Raw genomic sequence first — 11,684 nt, 5'->3', positions numbered from 1 at the left:
CATCTACCACAGCAGCTGGTTGGATCCCCTGATATCAGACAACCTGTACTTCACTGGTTCCATGTCCTAAAAAGCAAGAGAAAGGACTGTGCCCACCTGCAGGAGAAAGCATCTTCAGGCACTTTTAACACAGCAGTCTCACCTCCTGGGCACAAGGCTTCACCTAAGGCAGCATTAGGAAACCAGGAGTCAAGCACATTGTTCCTTTCCTTGTCTTAACACTCACTGGAGAATTTTTGCTGGTGCACGCAGCTGTATTTTCCACAATAATTCATGAGCAATTTGTGTTGACCCACTTGTGGAGATGCTTAGTGTTGGAATATGTGCTTCAGCCTAGCAAGAGGTAAAAGTACAACAGCTGAAAGGAAAAAGCATAGTTAGACAACTAAGTTGTTTGTATTCTGGTGCCCATGTGGGTGCTGCAACTCTCCAGCTCATTTTGAGCTTTACCTAAGGGTCCCCAAATCTCAAAAATAATGTAAGAGAGTTAAATCCCTCAGAAAGGGATTGAATTTGCAATGTCTAGAGCAGGGAGACCACTACACTGCCCGGTGGGAAACTGGTGGGAGTGCAGAGGCTACGCTGCTCTCTGCCTTGCTCCAGTGTTGGGCTGCGAGACAAGACCTGCGGATGTCAGAGGATGCACCCTCACTGCTTGCTGTACAGCAACCTCCTCACATCTCTGTGCCCTGCCTTGCTGTAGAGGTCTGGAGGAGAGCAGGGAGCTGCACCAGGGTCATCCAAGCAAACCACACGTGCTGCCTCTCCCAGAGCTTGAGCCCCCTTCTTACGAAGGTCTCTCTGGTGCCAATCCTCCTGGCAGCGAATCACTCTGTATATATTTTTCCTTGGTCTCTCAGGAAACCTGCAGGACTTGCAGGCTGTTCAACCAGCTTATTCCACATGGGGAATGATGCACTCTGGCAGGCTGATGGGACAAAATCTCCCTCCAAGCATATCTCACGTGTCTTATTATTGGTTTTGGGTGTAGTCCTAAATGTCCCGTCGTCCCCCCCTCTCCTCCCCCCCCCAAATAAACATATACATCACAGTTAGACATTCCACCTCAATCATTTTTCTCACTGCTCAACCCAAAACAGCCAGAAAGAGAAATACCTTTAAGTCAATCATCAAAGCTAAATTAAATAAGCACAAACCTTCACTTAAGTTTTAAATGGCAATGAAGCTTTGAAAAAGGGTTCTGTACCTGAAACTTCATGTGTAAATTATGACTTCACTTTCAAAATTTATCTTGGCCAAATTTCTGGAGTAAATCCATCAAATGCAATCTTCTGTGGGAAGCTTACTTCCGAGAAACAATTTCCTACACCGAGATGCAAAGAATAAGTCGAATGACAAATGCATCCCTTTGCGTGTGACTGGTAGAAATAGGCAGACATCATGATAATGCACAACTCAGAGGGACTGGGACAATGTCTGCATTTCACCATCTACCTTCTGCTTCAGCTCCATGCTAAGGCTCAGAGCGGGAAGGTGCTGAGTGTCCCCAGTTCAGCAGACACCGAAGGGCACAATTTACTTCAAGCCTACAAAGAGGCCTTCACAACTAATGGGGAACCAAACAGATTAAAAAGCAGTGGAGCAAGAAAGCACACTCTATCATAATACGAGCGGACAAAATTAATCACACATTAGTCTGATTAGACCTCAGCTGAGCTGGAATCCCTGTTAGAGAAGGCAAAAGTCCATTTCCATCCCCATGAGTTTCCCCAGGCCAGTTTAGCAAGCTGTTTCTTCACAAGCCCTTACTTTTGTCTCTGTATGTCTTCCCTCAGGGTGAGGCATCGGCCTTCTGAGAAACATCATGCCATTGAGCCAGGGTGTGACAGGGAACATGACTTTTGCCCAGAGAAGCTGTGGATGCCCCATCCCTGAAAGTATTCAAGACCAGGTTGGAGGGGGCTTTGGGCAACCTGGTCTGGTGGGAGGTGTCCCTGCCCATGGCAGGGGGGGTGGAACTGGGTGGGATTTAAGGCCCCTTCCAACCTGAATCATTCTATGATTCCATGATTTTATGATTCTTTCAAGAGCAGGTAACAGCAGTAGTTTTCCAGGTGGCACTTGAGATGCTAGCTTTGAACCTGGGACTTGCCTGACTTCTTGCTCACAGAGATTGAATTAATAATGCCAGCTAGAGCATTCTTTCCGTCTGTCATCATGTACAGAGACAGACTGGGCTTGTATCCTGCTCAAGGCACCTCCACCTTATGTCTGGGAAAAGAGCATCTCTGGTATGAAAAAATACCTGGAGAAAATAAGGAGGTTGGTTCTGTTTGTGCTGGTGCCCCCTTTAACACATGATGTTAGTTACATGTTTAGTAAAATCATACATTCTGTACATAAGGGAAAGACAGCAGCACTCAGCAGCTAGAATGATTTACTTCAATATGGATCTAGACCATGTATGGCAAAGCACACACAAAAACCTGGCACAAAGGTTCAAGAAGCAGCATCTTCCTTTTTATTCGGCACTTGGCAGAGTACGCCTCACCTACTCTGTGGCAGTCAGGTTCAATTACCTCAGCTAGCAGAAGGAACTTATGCCCCAAGTTTATTTCCCCTGGAAAAAAGTTCTTCTGGTGGGGAAAGACCCAGACCTCCTTCTACAGCTGTCCTAGCCTGGCCCAGGCCCAGAGGAGATCTGAAGTGAAGTTTGCTGCTGTTGGATGGGTACCTTATCCCAGCTGTCCCAGCCACATCACAGGCAAGCCTGCCACACTGCAGCCCCAGTGCGTTCACCTTTCTTCTGTTCAAACCATCATAATGTGCAGCACGGGAATGACTCGGTCATCTCATCTTTCCATTAGGAAAATATCCAGACTCCAGTCCCTGCTCCAGCAAAGTGTGGTTGTAGATAAAATGTCCCTGTCATGGACTAGCAAAAGCCTAAATCTTGTTGCTGGGGACAGCAGCTGAGAGATGTGGCATAACGCTCCCGGTGCCCTTGTCCAGAGGGTGCCCAAATCTCTGCAGTTTTAGGAGAAAGCTGGCCAGTGCCTTCTCTTCTAATAGACTCATCTCAGAGGGAATGCCTCAAACCATCTTTCAAAGAGAAACAGTTAAGGAGAAATATGTGAGAAATACTACTGGAAATCCATTAGTGCAAGAAAGGATTTGTTTTCAAAGTTTAAATAATTCAGCTAAAGCAGTACTAGCCAGCAGAGTGGATCTCACATAAACATTTCACAAGTGGGTGGCAGGGAGCAAAGAACCAGAAAGGAGTAAATAAATTACTCCTCTCTGCCAAATAAATCATGTGAATGGTAAGCTTTCTGGGGCATATACTTTCGATACTTTCTTTTCTCTCTATGTTTGTACAGCATACCTCAACACAGACCCCCAAATTATTTAAGGCGACCTCTAGACACTGCAGGGATATAAATGGAAAATTGGATAAAAATCAGTCCATGATAAGGCAGACATGGTCCCAGTCTGAAGGGAAGGAAGGGCCAGGGAACCATGTCTGCATCACTTCATTGCATGCGTGACTGAGCTCTCGCACCTCCCTGCACTGATGAAATTGGGGCAGCCCCAAGCTGAGGACACCCCAAAGGCTGCCCTGATCCCCTGCTGCCCACACAGGTTTATCACCTCCTGTGGCATTTTCTTCCCATGCCTCTCCACTTAGGGAAGAAATCAGGAGAGTTTTCTGGAAACACTCCCCACATTAAAAAGACCCGATCAAACATCACATGGTGACTTCAAGGCAGGGCTCTACGGAGTACACGCAGCGTTTAGGTTACGTTTGGGTAGATGCACATCAGCACGGCTTCAAAGAAGTGGCAAACAGCTCCTTGAGGCAAGCATGAGGAAATGTTCCCATTGGAAACCTTAGATTGATTATTTTGTATGTATGCCCCCCCTCAAAAAAATTATGCTGGGTAATCCATGTGTGCTTAACCTTTGGGCTCTTGACTAATTAATTAAAGTTGCACATAGTACATGCAGTGTTAGTGAGGTAATATTTCATCATGTTTAAAGTAGTGAAGGTTTTGGCACAGTGCAGTCTTTTCTTAGTCCAGATTGGAATAACAGGGGTTATATAAATGCAAATTACACAATTTGACAGCTGTGTAACATCAGCATGTTATGACTTAAAGAGCTAAATCCCAAGACCCTTACTGACCGGTGAAATCAGGCTCCCATTGATTTCTGCCTGTGCAGGGGCCTGCAGAAGACAACCCTGGCTGTACCTTCTTGCTCTCCTGAGCAGCCCTTCTTGCCACCCTGCTCCACTCACTCATGGTTTTTTTGTGTATGCTTCCCCCCCTTTACACAATGCCAGCTATTCCAGAGTTTCTTCCATCTCACACCCACCACATCTTCTTTCTTCTCTTTCTCTGACTTTAACTTCTTGCCTTTTTTTCTGCCTTCCTCCATCTTGCTATATTTCTGTCTAATTTTTCTTTATTTACTTCTTCTCAGTGCTTCTTCCCACTCGTCAGAAGAGTTTGGTGATATTTTAATTGTTTGTTATTACTTTGCTGCTTTCTGAGCATTTCTGGTGTCTTCTTCCATTCCTCTGGCCATTTGTCCTTCCAGCTCAGCACATTTGTCCTTTTGGCCCATTTCTCCTTCCCTGGCTCTTTCTTTGCCTTCTCCCCACCCAGCACTGCCCTTTCACCCCACTTTTCCACAGTGCCCAAGCAGTGCTGTGGGTGCTGGTGTGAGGCTGGGTTTGCAGGGTCCTGCACATGTCCCACACACAGGATGGAGGAGGATGGATTTGTTGGCCAACAACAAGGTAGGGTATCTAGAGGTCCTCTATAACAACAGTGACTCCACCAGCTGCTGATATTTCTGCTCTGGGAAACAAAACAAAGTCAAGTTGTTCCTTGTTATCTAATGCACATTCCAAACACTCTTCACTGGGGTGAAAGGACAAATCAAGATGAATGTATGCCTAGAGAAACATGAGAAAAGTGCATCCGCTTGCAAGGCCCTCATCTCAGGATTCATTAAGGATTCATTCATCAATTCCTCTTCAGTTTCTGATCAATACCTTGCCCAAAGTAGGATACGGCTTGGTTTGGCCTGGACCACCCAAAACTTGGCTATATGCAGGTGACACCCCACCACGACCTTGTTTTCTCTGTCACAGCTTCTCCTGCTTTTTCAGTGTGCCTCTTGTCCCAGTGACCGGCATACCCTGAAGGCGCTGTAGCAAACGCCTGCGCTGGCTCCTCTGCAAGTCCTACGGCAGAGCCAGCCTGTCAGAGCTGTTTCTGTTTTTGTTGGCTCCAACCACTTCTCAGAAGAACCTGATTCCTAGATCTGGCAGAAACAAGGACTCTCCAAGTATTTTCCCCAGAAACAAGGCATTCATAGCGTTAGCATATTTGTCCTCTTGCTTGCTTTCCTCTTTCTGCTGTGTCCAGAGCCTAACCTGGACACGCAAGACAGGTGTTTGTCCTTCCCCTGGGACATACCTAATATTAATTCTGGTTTTGCTACACTAAAAAAAATAAAAAATAAATGTTTTTTAACTCATAAACTTAAACAAATGTGAATGAAAATGATTGAAACTTTTATACTTAGCAACAAAATGCAAATGAAACATGACCCATCAGGCATCAACAGATTGTCTCTAAACCTGTATCAGTCAGTGGGCTTTATCACACACAGGGATAAACCTGAGGGCTCACCAGCTTTCATGGAAAAAGGCTTGAATCAACATGTAATTTTCACGTGCATTACAGTGTGATCTGAAATACAGCAGAGGCCAGAACCTCATTGCAGGAGGCATTGCACAGACACAGAATTAGGCAGCAGTCCTCCTCCCATGGATCTTACAACCAAGTACCATGTAAGAGACAGCAAAGAGTAGGAAAAGCCCAGGGAAATACAATTTCTAATCTTTTCAGACAATGTCTGTAACATCAAAGTAATCTGATTGTTGTAGTGCTGTTTCACACAAAGGACATGCCCGGGGACACCTGGATGGAAGACCCGTATCTACACTGCTCTTCTGGGGCTCCCCTGGGGACCAGATCAATGTTGACTCCTGTCTGTTTCAAAACTGCTGGCCCTCAGGGTCTGCCTGCTCTCAGTGCACACCATCATACACACCAAGATCACAGTTTGGACACGAAAGGGTTTGCATCGCATTTTTCTGTCTCACCCCTGTAAGGAGCTCTCCCAGCTCCATCCCCTACATCCAGGCATGTCCCAAGTCAGTGGTGCAGAAGGGGAGCAGGTAGGTTGTGGGGAAGGCCCATGAGGAGAGCTCACAGAGGAAAGTGCTATACAAGTCCTGCTCCATCAGCATCCTTGGTCGAAGCTGTGCCTTACTCCCTGGTTCACAACAAGTTTTATTCCACACCCTGCTCATCATTGCGCCCCGAGCAGAGAAAGGGGCACAAAGTGTAGGAGGGAGGGACAGCTCTTCATATGAAATACACAATAAGAGGGATCACTCGGGACGTGGAAGGAATCAAGGAAGGTGAAGTTCTGCCAAAAGCTAAAGAGCATCTGCCTTTACCAAAGAAAACATCTCTGAGGATATTTTCCAAAATAAATAAACTACATAAATACTCTTTTTTTCCTAGAGTTTTCGAAGAAAGAAAACCCTGCTGACCCTGGTGTCTGTGCTCTTTATATTACAAGATCCAGCAGTAATTTATAAAAATTGATAATTCCTCCCTTTGTCGCAGACAGCAATTACCCCCATCTACAGATGAGGAACAGAAGTTAAATGAGTTACTTGAGGTCACACAAAGCTAGAGCTGAACACAGCTCTTTTGGCTTCCAGGACTGTGACCTAAAACATAATCTTTCCTTTTTCTCTACCAGCATTGCAGCTTCCACTTCATTGAAGACTCAGCACAGTGGTAATCACAAGTTTACACTAATTTTAACTCATTTTCTACATCAGTGCTCTGCATTTAATTACTTCAAAATGTATCTCTGAATCATTTAATATACTGTAACTGCTTTTCTGTGTTAAATAGAAGCATCAAGTGGTCTGGCAAAGCTCAGCATTAAATAAACAGACCTCAAGGGAAAAATATGATTGAGATGGGGGGGATATTTCTTTCCCCCCAAAAAAGCTGTGGCTAACCTTATCCATGTTTCCTAAGCCTGTTAGAAAGCTCCATAGAGTGGAACTGAGAAAATAACTGGGGGAAAAAAAATATATATATATATATATATTTGATTGATGCAGCCTTCTTTTCAGTCTTTGTAGCATTCAAAAGAAGATTTCTGATTTTTTTATATGCTAATTATTTATACTTATTCAATCATGAAAAGCGACATGCCGGTTAGGTAGGGAAAGGAAAGCAACAAACAGAAAAGGAAGAAGTTACTGGCAATGAGCATTTAGTTTGCCAAAATACTTGTTACAAAGCAAGAAGAGTTGACAAGGCAAGCTCAGTGTCTCAGCCGATATTCAGCAATATGGTAATGGTACAGTGCAGAAAAACACGGCCAAGATGCAGACTGACCTCTGCTCTTTGCAGGAGATACAGTCATTTTGGGAGAGTGGACCACTGGGGAGGACAAAACCACAGATCCCCAGAGGCACTGAAATTGTAGTGATTATTGTGGCCTGAAAATAACATTTTAATCCAATTTTCTTAACAGGATATTCTGCATCTTTTCCAGTGGATTTTTTTTTTTTTAACAAAGAATAAATTTGATAAAATGATACAGAAAATGACGAAACGTTTGATAAGCACTTCTTTTCCAAATCTGAGAAAAACTATTCATGGAAGTCACATTTTATAGTGGCAATGTGTAGCTGGTAATGTAGACTAATGTGAAAGAAAATATATTAAAAATTAAAAAAAAAAAATGCTGGCAGCATTTTCTAATCCTTAGGACAGAATTTCTGGCAATGTACACATCCAGAGGAACTGGCTGAAACATCTGAAGACACTCACGCACTAAATCAATGGGGAAACTTCAGCAGATGAGCACAAGATTATCCCAGCCTGGCAGTGGACACCTGGGTGCCCCTGGGCTCAGGCCAGCTCTGCACAGGTACATCTCAGGCCATAACCTCGAGGATGAGCAACCTCCACAGCACCAGTGGTGTAGTGGTATCATGCAAGATTCCCATTCTTGCGACCCGGGTTCGATTCCCGGCTGGTGCACTTAATTCCTGCAGCTGTTTCCAGAGCCAGTCACCAAGGAGGGGGCTCTTCAGCACCTTTTACGTCTCTTCGATAGCCCAGCTGGTAGAGCGGAGGACTGTAGGGACCCACCTTGTGAGAATCCTTAGATCGAAGGAGACAACACAGAATTTTTAAGTGCCTAGGAGAACAATGCTGAAGCTGGGGGTGAGGCAGATGTCTCATCTGAAGTGCATCTCTACCAATGCACGCAGCATGGGCAATAAACAGGAGGAGCTGGAAGCAATTGTGTGACAGGCTAACTGTGACCTAGGTGCTATAACTGAAACATGGTGGGATCACTCCCACAACTGGAGTATTGTGATGGATGGCTACAAGCTCTTCAGAAGGGATAGACAAGGAAGAAAGGGTGGTGGTGTGGCTCTTTATATTAAAGAGTGTTTTGATATTGAAGAGCTTGGGGTTGGGAATGATAAACTTGGGTATCTATGGATAAGGATCAAGGGGAAGACCTGTAGGGGTGACATCTTGGTGGGGGTCTGTTATAGACCGCCTAATCAGGATGAAGAGATGGATGAGGCATTCTATGAGCAGCTCGCTAAAGTTACACGATCGCCAGCACTCATTCTCATGGGAGTCTTCAACTTCTCTGGTATATGCTGGAAATATAATGCTGCACAGAGGAACCAGTCCAGGAGGTTTCTAGAGTGTGTGGAAGATAGCTTCCTGACACAGTTGATTCAAGAGCCTACCAGGGGAGGTGCCCCATGAGACCTGCTCTTCACTAACAGAGAAGGACTGGGGGGAGATGTGAAAGCTGGGGACTGTCTTGGGCAGAGCAACCATGAAATTGTAGAGTTTTCCCTTCTTGGTGATGTCAGATGGGTAACTAGCAAAACTGCTGTCTTGAACTTCCAGAGGGCGGATATTGACCTGTTCAGGACACTTGTTGAAGGGGTCCCTTGGGAGTCACTTCTGAAGGGCAAAGGAGTCCAGAAAACCTGGATGCTCCTCAAGATGGAAATCTCAAAGGCACAGGAGCAGGCTGTTCTTGAGTCCCGTAAAGTGAGCCGCAGGGGAAGAAGGCCGGCGTGGATGAACTGGGAACTTTTGTTGAGATTCCGGGGGAAAAAAAAGAGTCTACATCTGCTGGAGGAAGGGACAGGCTACTTGGTGAGACTACAAGGAAGTTGCTAAGATATGCAGGCAGGAAGTTAGAAAGGCAAAAGCCCACCTTGAACTTGGATTGGACACTGCAGTAAAAGAGAACAAGAAATCCTTTTACAAATATATTAACAGCAAGAGAAGAACCAAGGAAAATTTCCATCTTTTACTTGATGCAGCAGGGAATGTGATCACTGAGGATAAGGCTGAGGTTCTCAGCGCCTTCTTTACATCTGTCTTTAATAGTTGGATCAGTTATCCTCAGAGTACCTTATGTCCTGACCTGGAAGTCCCCTGTGATTCAGGTAGAGCATCACCCCTGTGATTCAGGAAGAGACAGTTAGAGCCCTGCTCCTCCATCTGCAATGTCACAAGTCCTTGGGACCAGAGGGGCTCCACCCTAGGGTGCTGAGGGAGCTGGTGGAGGTGATTGCCAAGCTGCTTTCCACCATCTATCAGCATTCCTGGTTGTCTGGAGAGGTCCCAGAGGATTGGAGGCTTGCCGATGTGACTCCCATCTACAAGAAGGGCCGTAAGGAGGGCCTGGGGAACTAAAGGCCTGTCAGCCTGACCACGGTTCCAGGGAAAGTTATGGAGCTCATCTTGGGCGAGATTACATGGTACGTGCGTGGCATCCAGGCGATCAGGCCCAGCCAGAATGGGCTGAAGCTGCCCCGTCAGCAGCCCCAACCCACTGCTATTGATGTCAAGCCATGGAACTGGTTGCCTATTCCAACCTGCTTGCCTGGGCTTGGACAGTGGCAGAAGGAGGACATCTCCATAAGGAGATTCATCCCACTGACGTGAAACTTATTTTAGGAAGGAATGAGCCACCTTCTAGATGCATCAGGTTAGAGAGCAAAAAGAAGTCGCCCAGAGGGAGCCCTCTCGCAGGAAGCAAAGTGAGTGCATTAGCACCAAGGGCCGTAAGGTATGGCCCAGCAAACACAGAAGCCTGCAGGCTGGTTGCATACCACAGCAGGCACGTGTGCTCCAGCACACCTGAGAAAGGCTGGAGCAGGTGGTGACCAGCAGCCGTGCAGGGCAGAAGTAGAGTCACATTTTTCAGATATATTTTTAATCCCAAATTTCCCAAGGTTATTCCTGGGGAGCAGTGTGGTTTATACAACAACATTTCTGTTGGACTAAGCCAAAAGCTACAGTCTACTCCTTATTTTTTTATATTACTCAACCAGTTCCACCAAAAACCCACACCTTCTCTGGACATTGCTTACATGGTGCAGAAGGGGAACTTTTAAATCACGTGTATTGTATACAGAATATAATTTAATACAGAATATACTTTAATTACTTCCTGAAGTCTGTGATTTGGTAAAACATATCTCCAGCGGCATGCAAATCTGGATTTTATTATTATAACCTGAGGTGTGATTGAAACTGATTTGTAAATGAATTCATTTCTAAAAATATGAAGTCATACAAAATTGCCTACTATTAGTTCAAGTTTTTATCTGGCACAATAAATAAATCCCAGTTCTTCTCAGTGAGGAACAGGGAGAAAAGTACTAAACTGTGGAAAACACCTTTTGAGCAAAAAATGTTCAGTAATTGTTCCTACCTGTACCTTCTTTGCTTTTAATTGACTTATAGAGAAAAGAACAAACAAAACTCTAACTAAAATATTCCTGAATTTATGTATTGCACATTTTTTAAAATATTCTTTTCTATATGGTGTTGTGAAAAAAAAAAAAAACAAAAAAGATAAAATACTTTATACTTCCATACCCTCAGTTTGCATTCTACATTATTAGAAAAATACTACAAACACAACTTCGCTTGTATTGCTCTGTATCTAGGGCTCAGAAAGAAGGTTGCTTCTGTCAGTGTTATTATTTCCCAGTGCTCTTTACAGGCCATATTTCTCTTCTATTTTCTGCTCATTCAAAGCTAAAAATGACAACCACTGACTTTCATTTTTCAGTGTCTTTCAGCCAAAATATTTTTCAGTCTCTTTTGTTATCAAATACCCATCAAACCTGTAAGCCCTTGGAGCAAGATTTGGAGACTGTCACATTCATGATTTCAAGGACTAAAGGCAATACCAAATTCACAACGATTCCAAATCGAGGCTTCTTGGCAAGGATCAAACTGCCAAACCCCACTCTGTTCCAAGGCAGAGCAGCTGACAGGGACCTGCAGGGACCCGTTCTGCTGGTGGGGACATCGGTCCAGGTGCTGGAGCCAGGCAGGAGGTGCGGAGGTGGCTGCAGCCACACAGCTTGACCAAGCAGTAGCTGCAGCATGCTCTGTGCACCTCTGTGCACGGGCATGGAAAATTTTCCATGCATTGAAAACCTTTGTGATGTGCAGTAACTGGCAGTTCTTTGAAGGCCATGGCAGCTTCTTCTGGGGTCTCCCCACATATTCCTTACCTGGTGCCCAGTGCTGGGTATGCTCCTGGCT

The 11,684-nt window shown here is 45.0% G+C and overlaps 1 non-coding gene across 1 annotated transcript; it reads left to right on the top strand.

Annotated features, from left to right (window-relative positions):
• Positions 1-8,046: 8,046 nt before the first annotated feature.
• Positions 8,047-8,117, top strand: TRNAG-CCC (transfer RNA glycine (anticodon CCC)). The gene has a single exon. It is a non-coding gene; the product is annotated as a tRNA-Gly (tRNA).
• The last annotated feature ends 3,567 nt before the right edge of the window (positions 8,118-11,684 follow it).

This window comes from Anser cygnoides, chromosome 2, assembly GCF_040182565.1.
Source record: "Anser cygnoides isolate HZ-2024a breed goose chromosome 2, Taihu_goose_T2T_genome, whole genome shotgun sequence".
Taxonomy (NCBI): Eukaryota; Metazoa; Chordata; class Aves; order Anseriformes; family Anatidae; genus Anser; species Anser cygnoides.
Note: the sequence above shows the minus strand (reverse complement) of the source record. Positions and strands in the feature narration are given on the sequence as shown.